The sequence below is a fragment of the Choristoneura fumiferana genome, chromosome 2 (genome assembly GCF_025370935.1).
Source record: "Choristoneura fumiferana chromosome 2, NRCan_CFum_1, whole genome shotgun sequence".
Classification (NCBI taxonomy): domain Eukaryota; kingdom Metazoa; phylum Arthropoda; class Insecta; order Lepidoptera; family Tortricidae; genus Choristoneura; species Choristoneura fumiferana.
Genome location: NC_133473.1, coordinates 2,273,067 through 2,286,354, shown reverse-complemented (window position 1 = coordinate 2,286,354; position 13,288 = coordinate 2,273,067). Strand labels below are relative to the sequence as shown.

The 13,288-nt window shown below is 37.8% G+C and overlaps 1 long non-coding RNA gene across 1 annotated transcript in view; it reads right to left on the bottom strand.

Moving 5' to 3' along the window:
* The window catches only part of LOC141445640 (uncharacterized), a 16,280-nt gene extending 3,719 nt beyond the window's left edge, over positions 1–12,561 (bottom strand). The window contains exon 1 of the long non-coding RNA XR_012453344.1: positions 12,518–12,561. This is a non-coding gene — a long non-coding RNA (uncharacterized lncRNA). The remainder of the gene's footprint in view (positions 1–12,517) is intronic.
* Between the last annotated feature and the right edge of the window lie 727 nt (positions 12,562–13,288).

The window sequence follows — 13,288 nt, the reverse complement described above, 5'->3', positions numbered from 1 at the left end:
AACAGTGTCATAGGCAAGCCCGGCTTGCATTGCAAGAAGATATGAAAACTGGACAGTCAGACAGTGGAAAAACGTTCTTTTTTCTGACGAGACAAAAATAAATAGGGTATGTTCTGATGGCAAACGATATGTAACGCCTCCAAATAAGGCATCCGACCCAAAGTACACAAAGTAACTTTAAAGCATGGCGGGGGAAATGTAAAAATTTGGATGTTTTCTGGGACATGGTGTTGGACCTGTTAGCTGATAGAAGGAAACATGGATCAATTTCAATACAAAAACATACTGGAAGAAACAATGTTACCATATGCTGAAGGCGTGCTTCCGGTTATTTGGACATTCCAGCACGACATGGTCCCAAGCATACTGCACGTACAGTTAAGGAATTCCTCACATCGCAATCAGTTTCTGTCTTTAGATTGGCCAGCCAACAGCCCCCGATCTTAGAGCAATAGAGCATCTTTGGTGCGAAGTCAAGAAAAAAAGTTTCAAATCGACAGTGTGGCAATTTAAGAGAACTGTATGACGTATTCTTAGAAGAAATGGAACTCTATCTCTCTTGCGAAATGTCAAAAATTGATAGATTAATGCCTCGCCGGTGTAAGTCAGTAATAAAAAAGCCGTGGACATGCTACTAACTATTAATTTTAGTTAAAAATGTATAACATTGCTTTTTTTTCTGTACACACTTCACGTTAGTGTGATTTAGTTAATCTAGTTTTCAAATAAAAAACTTTCGAGCCGTTCAATAAATCGTTCTTAATTATTTGTCCAGCTTCATTACTATTTGAATTGTTACTAAAGAGAATAAAACAAAATTTGAGTAAAAATGACAGTAATTTTATTCTTTATCTAAATCCGTTGCTCTATTCATGTGGCATTTCTAACGTAACTAGTTACTTCTAAGAAGGACCCACGACTACACATGACATGATTTAGTTAAAAATAATCTGGAACTTCAAATCGTTCTTAATTACGTGGCCACCATGTATATTAGACAGTGCCGGATTAGCCCATAAGCAAATTAAGCGATTGCTTAGGGCATCACGTCTTGGGGCACCATAAACAGCAACAAAAATTTTTTGTTAGCACATAAAAGGGTAAGGGTGTTTGAAAATCCGCTCGCTCGTGCCTCCCCATAATCTCTATCGTATTTCATAAATATAATATTTCGTCGTAATAAATACTTATTTAAATATCGATAAGGGGGGGGGCATAGGCGTGCATTGCTTAAGGCATCAAATAGTCTTAATCCAGCTGTATATAGATTATCTCGAAAACGGTAAACATTGGACTAAAGAAAATTAGCTTAAAGTTACCTTTTAATTTTTTTTAATTTAATTGACAAAAACTTTTATTACAAAAGTCCTCTCCGAAAGTCCGAAGCATTCTTTGTTCTACAATTTGAATTCGTCCGTTTTTAAGAACGTCAAACTCATCCAAGCAATCTTCAACGTCGCCTTCAATGTAGCAAGTGAAATTAATCCCTCTGCCTTTTCTGATAAGCTTACATTCATATTCGAGCATGCGTATGTGAAATTGTGGAGTTAGCTGTCAAGTGTCAAGCGTTGTGGAGTTTTGCCGCTAGCGAAATTCAACTGTAATAGAGTAAAGACTAGGTTCAAATTTCTCGCGTATTCTTTCTATTTGTTGGTGTGGTGGATCAGTGTTTCTACGCACACGTAAATATTTTTATTAATTGTGGAATATGGCGCTAGCGAAATTCAACTGTAACTTAGTAAAGACTAGGTTCAAATTTCGTCACGTATTCTTTTAATTAATTTGTGTGGGTGATGATTTTATTTGTTACACAACAAATAAATAGTTCGGACATTTTTTGATGGGATTTTGTTTTGGCAATGTGTATCTACAGTTTAATACATCAGTGATCATTGCCAAGAAGAATGCGCCGCAAGAAAATTGGCAGAAACTCATTTTTTTCAAAATAAAATAAATTCAAATAAAATAATAAAAAACTACAGTATACAATTTAAAGAAAAAAATACAAAATAATAATAATACAAGGATGTCAACAGGGAAAAAAAAACAAGGGTCAACAAGTAGAGCAAAATATTTGAATAAATATAAATTCATAATATGAAAACTCCAAATACCCAAGTTTATACAATAAATGTAAATACTTATATAAACATTAATAAATCTATAACTAAATATAAAATACAAAATACCACATTTACATACAATACATAAATAAACCAAGTATAAAGGAGTACTATACAGCCAACTAATATTTTCTACTAACTACTTTTGTGTCTGTGTGTGTTGTTTTCAACCAGCTATATGCTGAGCCAGGACCTTTTAATAACGGCAACCACCTGTATATAGGTACTTATCTGATCTGTATATTGATGTGTCATTGCAGTTATAAATAAATTGTTTTCTTTTGTTAATTTCTTCTTTCTTCCAGTAACTAACACAACGAAGCGTGCATAAAATATCTAGCACGATTCTATTTCTAGGGTAGGATGTGCTAGATATTTTTGCACGCTCTGAAGTGACTGTACGGAGGTTTTCGCACGAATAAGTCTGGCATGCATCAGTGTGTTCAAAATATTCATACGAAAAACCGAGTTACTTTTTGCGCATCAGTATTTTCGTTTTTTTAGGGTTCCGGAGCCAAAATGGCAAAAAGGGAACCCTTATAGTTTCGTCATGTCTATATCTGTCCGTCTGTCCGTCCGCGGCCTTGCTCAGGGACTATCAATGCTAGAAAGCTGTCATTTGCACGGATATATGTAAACTATGTCGATAAAATGGTACAATAAAAAAATTTTTTAGGGTACCTCGATAAGGACGTATGTTGGGGTGATTTTTTTTTTCTCGTCCAACCCTAAGTGTGGGGTGTCATTGGATTGGTCTTTTAAAATCATTAGGTGTTTACGCAAAACGTAACATCTAGGTCGGGTCGTGTAGAAGTCACTTTACGGGAATGTGTGATGGACCCTTAAATCATTTTTATTGTTTTGACAGCCTATGTATGTCAATGGACCGGTCACTCATTCGACCGGCAGTCATTCAAAAGCACTGAGAGGCGTTGGACGTCTATAGCGATCTCGGGGTCAGAGCGGAGCTCTCAGTGTCAAATCGTGTGTCATTAAGTAATCTAAGATCATCTGAATCATATTATAGATATTAAACAGTTGTACGGTATCAGTGTAACGCGAAAATATAGTGGTGAACGTAATCGCAGTTTTGATTTTCATTCTCATAACCTTCAATCCTCACAAGAACCGCGGCAGCTAGCTACAGGACGGCGGCAGCTGTCCAGACCGATCCAGGGGCTCGGGATGAGGGTCTGCCTTCACATCGCATGTACCACAGGCACTCGCATCATCAGCGACGACCAAGGCGCGGCCTGCACATCGAACCCGCGAGGCCAGCGCGTTTGGTGCTAAGTATTAACGTCAGCGACGCAGGGTGCGCACGCAACATCATATCAATTTCAACCCACCGGCAGTTCTCAGGGCGAGAATTGCCAACATTAGGGGTTGCTCAGACGATTTTTCGATTTAGTAATTTGTTTGCGAATATTCAACTTTAAAGTGCAAATTTTCATTTTAAATCGAGCGTCCCCCCCTCTAAACTCTAAACCAGTGAGTAGAAAAATTTGAAAAAATTCAGGACGGTAGTAAGTATATCAAACTTTCAAGGAAAAGTATAGCGGCTAAGTTTGCTTGAGAATTATTAGTAGTTTATGAGTAAATAGCAGCCTAAGGTATAAAATATACCTAACCTTGGAAGATTCCGTATAAAATACGAAATCCTTAGAAAAATATAACTTAATTTTTTCGTAATGGCTACGGAACCCTATTTTGGGCGTGTCCGATACGCTTTTGGCCGGTTTTTTTTTTTCATCATAATGTTGTGGACTTTGGTATATTTTAATAATACTATGCAGCCACGTGCGGCTTCGCTCACGTGAATCATTAGATCTGGCCCCTGTACCACAAAAGTTACAAGTGCTTCAACTCTACAAAAGTTTAACATTTTACTAGGATAAACTTTTCAATTTTGTAAAATTGTAGCACTTGTGACTTCTGTGGTACAGGGGCCTGGCAGTCAAATTGGAATACGAGATTTTTGCTTTATGTCTCTAAAGTTAGCGGCTATGATTTTGAGATTTTACTTGCACCCCGTGAAAGTATCTTTATTGAAAGTAGCATTACTTAGACGACCAGATGGCCTAGTGGTTAGAGAACCTGACTACGAAGCTTGAGGTCCCGGGTTCGATTCCCGTATCGGGGCAGATATTTGTATGAAAAATACGAATGTTTGTTCTCGGGTCTTGGGTGTTTGCTATGTATTTAAGTATGTATCTATCTAAATAATTTTATTTATCCGTTTTTTTAGTACCCATTTATTTTAGTACCCATAACACAAGCTTTGCTAAGCTTACTTTGGGACTAGGTCAATTGGTGTGAATTGTCCCGTGATACTTATTTATTATTTATTACTTAAACCATTTTTCCAACAAGACATTTCTGGAAGTATCTTGGCTTATCAGATCTTTGTCTAACAACACTGGGTTTTGGTTCTTTTGATACTGTTCTTTTGATAAGCTAAAAAGTAATATTTTCTCAGAATTTCATATCGTCTTGAGAAAACATTTTAATCATGAACAAAAACCTCCACTAAAAGTAAAGATTCCAATGAAAGTTTTTGTTAATTTGCTGTTAACAAAAACACTAATTAGAACAGATTTAAATAAATAACGAACTCCATTCAAAATTCAAGTAGATATTTTGAGTACAGAACTTTGTTTCTAAACAAAAATTGCTAATATTAAATTTCATTACATAATAATATCTTAGACATTTTATGTTTTGTGTGTGAAACGTACTTACGTATTAGTACTTTCTTGTTTTCAACTCAACGCAATTGACACTGGCCATTAAATTTAAAAAACAAATTCGCCGCTTCAACATTTCCCTGATTAAAACTGTTCCAAAATTGAAAAAAGCTGGCAAACAGCCAGTGTCCTGTAGCTTGCGTATCACACGGCCCATATTTTATCAGAACTGGCAGCTTTTTTTGAACGCGGATTTATATATATTTTTAAATCCTTTGTTTTGAGAAGGTTTTCGATATTATATTAACAGGCTAATTAAGCAATTGGTATGAAATTAACAATTATAATATTTAGGTACTGATTAACTTATTCATTAATACGTAGTTCAAGAGACGAGTGGAAGGAGAATGGGGAGGCCTTTGCCCAGCAGTGGGACACTATACAGGCTATTAAGAAAAAAAACTTAGTTCAAACCAGTGAAAGAAAAGTTGAAATTTTACACAGATTTCTTCAAATATGCAGACAAAGAATGAGAAATAAATTTGGAAAATTCCCACGGGATGAAAAGTTCTGCAACGGAAAAATCCACGTGCGAAAGCTAGTGCATTGACATCATCAAAATATATGAGAACAAACTTTTAAAAGTATATTTTCATACAAAAAATCTGTCTGTTAATGCATTTTCTGTTAAGTTAGAATTGTAAAGCTTGGCAAGAAGTTAACAATACATTAGAAATACTATTAATTAAGTACTAACAATTTTTATTGCTAGCTTTGTTCGAAATCCTAATTACGCGACTCTGATTCGCACTCAGATTATTCAGCAATAGATCTCCACCTCAGAAAAAAAACATAGTATGGTTATAATTGTTTTTATTCTTTTATTTTAACACTAAACAAAAACTGACGTCTATAAATAAACAACCCAGTCATCACCAAGTTATTAATAACTGTTTTCACGCTCTAAAGTCCACCCCATCGTAAACAAAGTAATTGAGTTCCAAATATATAAATTCCCTTAGGGCCATCCAAAACACTTCCCTTAACTTTTTACGAACTAAACACAAGACGATCACTACTTACAGACAAACAGAGTAAAGGGTGAGAAAAAAGTGGTCACCGTACCTCAATAAATTATCTCGTCGTTCCGTAGAAGAGGGTAACAAATATACCACTGACAAAACCATATAACACCCCCAATACGAAAATAAACAACCGTAACACCTTAGTAATAGGACCTTCAGCACGTGTTTATTTAAAGTTGCACATAGCTGGCGTGATCGTTGAATTTTCCACTTTCCGATCCCGGAAAATGGACTTTACCTATTGGTAATAAAGACGAGATTGTGGGCTAGAAAGTTAGCGCTTTGTTACGCTCAAAGAATTCCTCTCTTGAAACAATTTATGTGTTTGCTTAAGTTGAAAGTTTTTGGGTCATTATTTTATTTATGTCTTCGTGATAGTCGACTGCGTGAATCAGCTGTATCTATTCAATTAAGCTATTATGGTGGTTATTCAGAATTTATGCTTTATGGGATTATTTTTTTGAACTATTCACGTGACCAAGACATAGTAACTAGTCTATTGAGACTGCTGTTTGGTAAGATTCCACCGCGAAATTCAGTGATGAAACCGTAAATAATTAATAAATCAGGCGTTACTTTGCGGAGGTCCATATCAATTAACTGTATCTAACAATTTTATTACTGACCTAAAAAAAATAACTAGTGTAGTAGTGTGGTGGTGGTGGTAGAGTTGGTGTGATTTGTGTGTGTTCTTACAGTGCGGAGGTGGAGGAACTCGCATATCTTGCATTAAATTAGATATCGTAAGGTCGCGGGTGAGCAAAGAAATTCTTTTAGTTCACTGATATGGACCTCCGCAAAGTAACGCCTGATTAAATAAATCTATTTTATTACTGTGCTCACCTGTGACCTTATTTATGTGTGTGTGTTCTTACAGTGTGGAGTTACCAGTATACACACTCTCATCTATGGTGTGGAGGTGGAGGAGCTGCAAGAATTTACATTTGTAGGCAGCTGTCAAAGGTCGGGTAAAAAATAATCTAACTTTTTAGGTAGGTATAGTCAAAAAAGTCCCTTGTGTTTTACTAAGAGGATTGCAACTAAGTTAGCCTGCATGTAATTGCACAGCAGCGAACTTGTAGTTAAAAGCGAGGTTGTGGAATATAACATCATAGTTTTTACCGCGTTTGTCAACCGTATGTGTTAATTACTGTACACGGCTCTGGAACGCTCAAAGGCGAATGGAACATAAAATCGTTTGAGTAATAAAGTCTGGGCAGGATTTTAATGCTGTCATTAATTTAAACCTATACTGCGGGGTGAAGTGTTCCGATTTTGGTTTAGGATTTTTTTAACCGACGCAAAAAGGGTCCGAGTGGAAAGCCTTGGGGAGGCCTATGTCCAACAGTGGACGTCTTTCGGCTGACATGATGATGATGATAAAAAAAGGGTGTCATTAAGTTCTACGCCAATGTGTGTCTATCAAACTGCCACTAGCTCTTAAACGGATGTAGTGTGTTTTTTACGTGAAAGCGAATTTTAGTGCGGTGGTTCTTAGATATGCATAATGAAACAAATATTGTTTTTATCAATGAAAATCGGTTGCGCAGTTTCTGAGGTACTGAACTTTGAAATGGATTAAATGGATACCATGGATCGTTATATTGATGGTATAATTTGACCATTATAACCATGAAATATACTATCTCATCCCAGCCTATATACGTCCCACTGCTGGGCACAGGCCTCCTCTCAGAACAAGAGGGCTTGGGCCATAGTTCCCACGCGGGCCCAGTGCGGATTGGGAACTTCGCACACACCATTGAATCACTTCGCTGGTTTGTGCAGGTTTCCTCACGATGTTTTCCTTCACCGCAAAGCTCGTGGTAAATTTCAAATGTAATTCCGGCACATGAATTTCGAAAAACTCAGAGGTGCGAGCCGGGGTTCGAACCCACGACCCTCTGCTTGAGAGGCGATAGGTCAAACCATTAGGCCACCGCGGCTTTTTACACCACGGAAATATACTATCTATTAGTTTAAAATAACCGTTCTCAATTAGGGCTTCTGTGGCAGGCTAGTTGGCCCTATATAGTATCGTGAGGTTTGTTTGTCAACTTTGGTGACGACCGGATGGCTAAGTGGTTAGAGAACCTGACTACGAAGCTTGAGGTCCCGGGTTCGAATCCCGGCCGGTGCAGATATTTGTATGAATAATACGAATGTTTGATCTCGGGTCTTGGATGTTTAATATGTATTTAAGTATGTATTTATCTATATATGTTGATGTTTATCTGTTGCCTAGTGTCCATAGTACAAGCTTTGCTTAGTTTGGGACTAGGTCAATTGGTGTCAAGTGTCCCATGATATTTATTTATTTATTATTATTATTTATTTATTTAACTTTGACATTTACGTTACGTTTGTGATTGATATAACTTAATGAGCCAATCGCAAGCAAGATGCAACTTCAAACGGACCTCTCGTAAGTAACGCCATCTAGTGAAATTTCTCCTGTCAACAAACCGTCATTAGTATAGTTGCTACGAATGCTTAGCCTGTATCAGTACTGGTTGCCACCTATAGCTAAGAGTTTTTTTCGATTCTGATAATATTATGAATGGTTCTACTGAGAATAACGACCACGGAACCCTGGCAGTTACAAATTAGAAATGCACTTCAAAGTGAGGTCAAGGAATGGCGCAGGTTTTATTTCGTTTAAATTAAATCCCGCGTTTACTTTGCTCTTAGTATTTGTTCATTTACTTTTCAAAGCCTTGGTTTACGCACGAAAATATATATATTTGCACTTAACTTGATTTTATTTAGATGAAAAAAGATTGAAATAGGAAATAAGTACATTAAAAAGTTATTTCAATAAATAGTAAATAAAAAACCTTTTAGTTCTGATCACAAGTCTCTAAATCATTTTCAAAGTTTGACGCGGTTCATTTCGGTAATTTTTCATTTGATTGACAAAAGAAAAAATACGTCTTCAATATTTTCTGATAAAAAAACTGATGAACTAAATAGAATTTTTTTTTAACCAACTTTTCGTGTAATTAGTGCTTTTGTAGAGGTGGCACCTCACTTACATTGCATGAAACGCCTACACGAGCATCGCGCTATATACACGTAAAATTACATTATTGTAAACGCAGCCTTAGTTGCTTTAGAATCACCCGCAGAACTATTCTAAGAAATAGTATATTCAAATATGATCATAGGAGTCTATAGAAGACTTCGTTTACAGGACTACAAAGGCACGATCACGACCGCTCCCCGGGGCCCGTAGCGGAACAAACTGTCTTCGTCGGTGCTATTCTAAATTCAAATATAAATATTTTCGTTTATCTTGGAAGCTATTCGTGGCGTTTCGCTAGCCAGTTCTAAGTCTGTCTCAAAAGGAGTATGTATGCATTAAAAATTGTTTTGTCTTAAATGGATAGTGAACTATGGCGGTTGTCTGCGACTGGTATTGAAACATACAGTAAGTACAGTCAAGGAAATTGAATCCCGTACCAGGGTGAAACTTTGTGATACTATTCATCTGGATGTCAATCCCATTCATTTTCCGAAGAAATCAAAATGAAATTTATTGCGAAATACTACTATGAACTATCGATTTGTCTATAGCATCGATAAAAAGCGGTGCTCTCTCCCTACTATCTGTCAATAGCGACACGCAAAATTCCGGGCCCTACTTATAACAATATGCTGTCAACCTCAAAAATAGCATGGAAAATTTCCAAAAAACGTTTGAAACGTCTTACGCAGACATAATATTTTGACTTCTGCACTTTTTCCCCAAAACTTCAAAGAGATTTTTATCCTTTAACTCTTTGATATGAACGCTGCCGCAGAAACATGAACGACTTGTTTGTTCTGCACTTATCTTGATTCCTTTTCAAGTGCAAACTAAAAATCACATTCATTAAATAATAAACAAGGGAATTGTAAAAGGATTTTAAGCACGTTTGAAGAAATAATTAATAGTACCTGGGCGACCGAGCTTTGCTCGGGCTAAAAGTCGGTAAAAATCGTTTTCCCCGAGACATGACTAAGTTACATCGATTTTTCATCCGCGAAAACCCCTACATACCAAATTTCAACGAAATTGTTGCAGCCATTTTCGAGATCCCCGACATATATTTATATATATATTGCTCGTTTAAAGGTATTAGATAAAACTAATAACCTAACCAACAAAAATTTGGAAAACCCCGACTTTGACACTTCAAAGTTTAATATCTTAAAAACGGCAAAACCGATTTTGATAAAATATGTCTAAGAACCATCGCTAAAAAACCTGCTTTCAATTAAAAAAAAACCGCATTCAAATCGGTCTACCCGTTTAAAAGCTACGGTGCCACAGACAGACACACACAGACATACAGACACACAGACACACATAACGGTCAAACTTATAAAACCCCTCTTTTTGCGTCGGGGGTTTAAACCATGCTTTAACGGTACAGATGTATTGAATAATGTTTTACCATCGTATTTTGTCGGGAAAGTTCGTATTTAACTTGCTTTCCCAACTGGCAACAGTAAACTTCAGTAAGCTAGTTGAGATAAACGAACTAAGATTGGTTTTTTGGAATCTTTTTGTATTTTTTATTTCAATTCCAAATTTTTTGTTACTTTTACGGTCATCCCGTAAAACCTATATCGAAAATACAAATTAATTTGATTGCTTAATAACGATCTCTTGTCCGGGTGAGCGGTTAGTTCCGATGGAGTGCCGAAAAGTTTCTCGATGAGGGCTGCGGCATAGATGTCGCTAGTGTCGCTGCTTAAGTGGCTAAATAAGAAACAACACAAGCTGAGATATGAGGTGCATAGGAGAAATTCGTGTCTGTATCGTTGTCCAGCGGTGGTGTAGCGGTATAGCACACGGCACGGAATGCCGAGGACCTGGGTTTGATTCCCAGCGCTGGTCTTATTTTTCTGGTTTTTCTGTGCATCTATATTTCAGTTTGTATTTTCGATATAAACGAACTATTCCGACAAAATACGATGACAAAACATTCTCCAATACATCTGTAGGTACACCTGCTTGACTGGTTCATCATCAGAACCTGGATACTATTGTTGATCAAAGTACATCTAAAGATTTTCCTAACAAGCTCAATCACGGCTAGATTACTTTGTTATGTCTTGAAGTTCCAATGCCTAGCTTCTGGCTCCAGCATTAAATCGTTTTTTTTTATTGGACTGGATGACAAACGAGCAAGTGGGTCTCCTGAACCATCAGGAGACCCACTTGTAAGAGATCACCACCGCCCATAAACATCTGCAACACCAGGGGTATTGCAGACGCGTTGCTAACCTAGAGGCATAAGATGTGATACCTCAAGTGCCAGTAATTTCACCGGCTGTCTTACTTTCCACGCCGAAACACAACAGTGCAAGCACTGCTGCTTCACGGCAGGATTAGTGAGCAAGATGGTGGTATCAATCCGGGCGGACCTTGCACAAGGTCCTGCAAAAGTTAGGCTCGGTGATATTGTCGCCATCAGAAAAATATTGATACATGAACTTTAATACCTTAACAATAGAGTGCATATGCCGTTATTTTTGACCACCTTGACCGCTCTGAAATATCTGATGATATAAATGTATCAAAATTCAAATAAGGCATTTGTCTCACCGCCAGCGAGGAAACGATTGGCTATCGACTATTTTCTCGCTCAAGAAACGAACAAAAGATATAAGATCCTGTATGAGTAAAAGAGACACATATATTAATAGTTGATCGCTGGCAGTTCACACTGTCGGCGAGAACTCGCTCTTACATCTTTTGTCGCAGCGACAAGAGCTATAAAACTCGCTGAGCTATAGATACTCGCTCAGCGATGTCAGCTTCGCGGCCGCCCCGCACGAGCGAGTCGAGTGGAGCGAGTAATCGCCCGTCGCACGCGAACACTCGCTTACAGCCGAGCGACAAAACTACACTCGCTTCTCGCTGCTGACCCACTCGTTTCTAGTTACTCGCTCTACTCGCTTCTCGCTCATCGTCGGCGGTAGGACAAGTGCCTTAATCGGTCTTGTTGACGGCAGTGAAATATCATGGTCAAGGATTTTGTTATATAGATACACATTCTTCTTTAATTTAAGAGCTAAGTCACAGAATAGATAGTACAAGTACGCGCTCTTGTCTGTAGAGTAACCGCCTTTTCGTAAAGTCTTGGGCCAGCTGCTTGACTTTCTGATACGACCCAACACCCACTTTCTCCAAAAAGAAAGAAAAGAAAGCCAAAGGACGCTAATAAAAGGGTGTAATAACCTAACCAACGAAAAGTTGGAACACCCCCGACATCGTCACTTCAAAGTTCAATATCTCAAAAACGGCTGAACCGATTTTGATAAAAAATGTCTAAGAACCATCGCTAAAAACTCTGCTTTTAAATAATAAAAAAAAACAAACATTCTAATCGGTTCGCCCAAAAGCTACGGTGCCACAGACAGAAACACACACACAGACACACAGATATATAGACACACATAGCTGTCAAACTTATAACACCCCTTTTTTGCGTCGGGGGTTAAAAACACGAGCAAGATATGAGATCGCTTGTCGATAACCCTTGATTCGGATTATTGTTTTTCAATTTTTCGGAGATTTAAAGCAAGTAAATGAAGTGTAGGTATATTATTATGCTCGGTCGTCTCTTACCTCATATAACGTAGCGTGACGTTTGAGCTCTTAGCGTCTTAAAGTAACACTGCACTGACAAATGACGGAGCCAAATGAACGGGCATTAAACGGAGCGTTACCTTTGGAATTCTATACGATAAAAAGGCGAGTTTGTAGTGAGTTCTAGTTCAAATATAAGGTGAGAAGTCCGGCTAAGTGCATGTTGAACGACAGTGTCGGTTTCCATACTAAAATGTATTTAAACGTGTTTCATAATCTACTATGTAGTTATCTATTGATGTAGACTTATGTAGTTATTAGTGTTTCGTACACATCTACACATAGCGGTCTGAGTGTCCGAGTCTGTTTGTCTGGAATTCCTGAAACACTGAACGAACTATTTAGTGTATACGATCAGAAATACAGAAACTCTCCGAAGCCCTAAAGTCATCGACATAGCTCGAAAAATATGCAAGTTGATGTGACCACGGGCGGGCCAAATCGCTCGAAGCGTTGGGGGAGAAAAATCCACGAGTAGTGATCACGAACCGAAAGATGAAGCGTTGGAAAGCCTCCCACTAGGTGAACTGACGACACTGCGAGAGTTGCGGGAAAATGGGAAGTGGCGAGTTGTCGTTCATTATGGCGTTCTTAGGGAAAGCCTTTGGTCAACACCTTTTAGCTGATGATATTTAAGTACCGTAAACTCAGGTTTCTATTGTCCCAGCGTTCATCAATAGTCCAAACGGACTTTTTAACATTTCCAACAATTGCGGAACTGCTAACGTCATCTAGAAGGTTCATCGTACC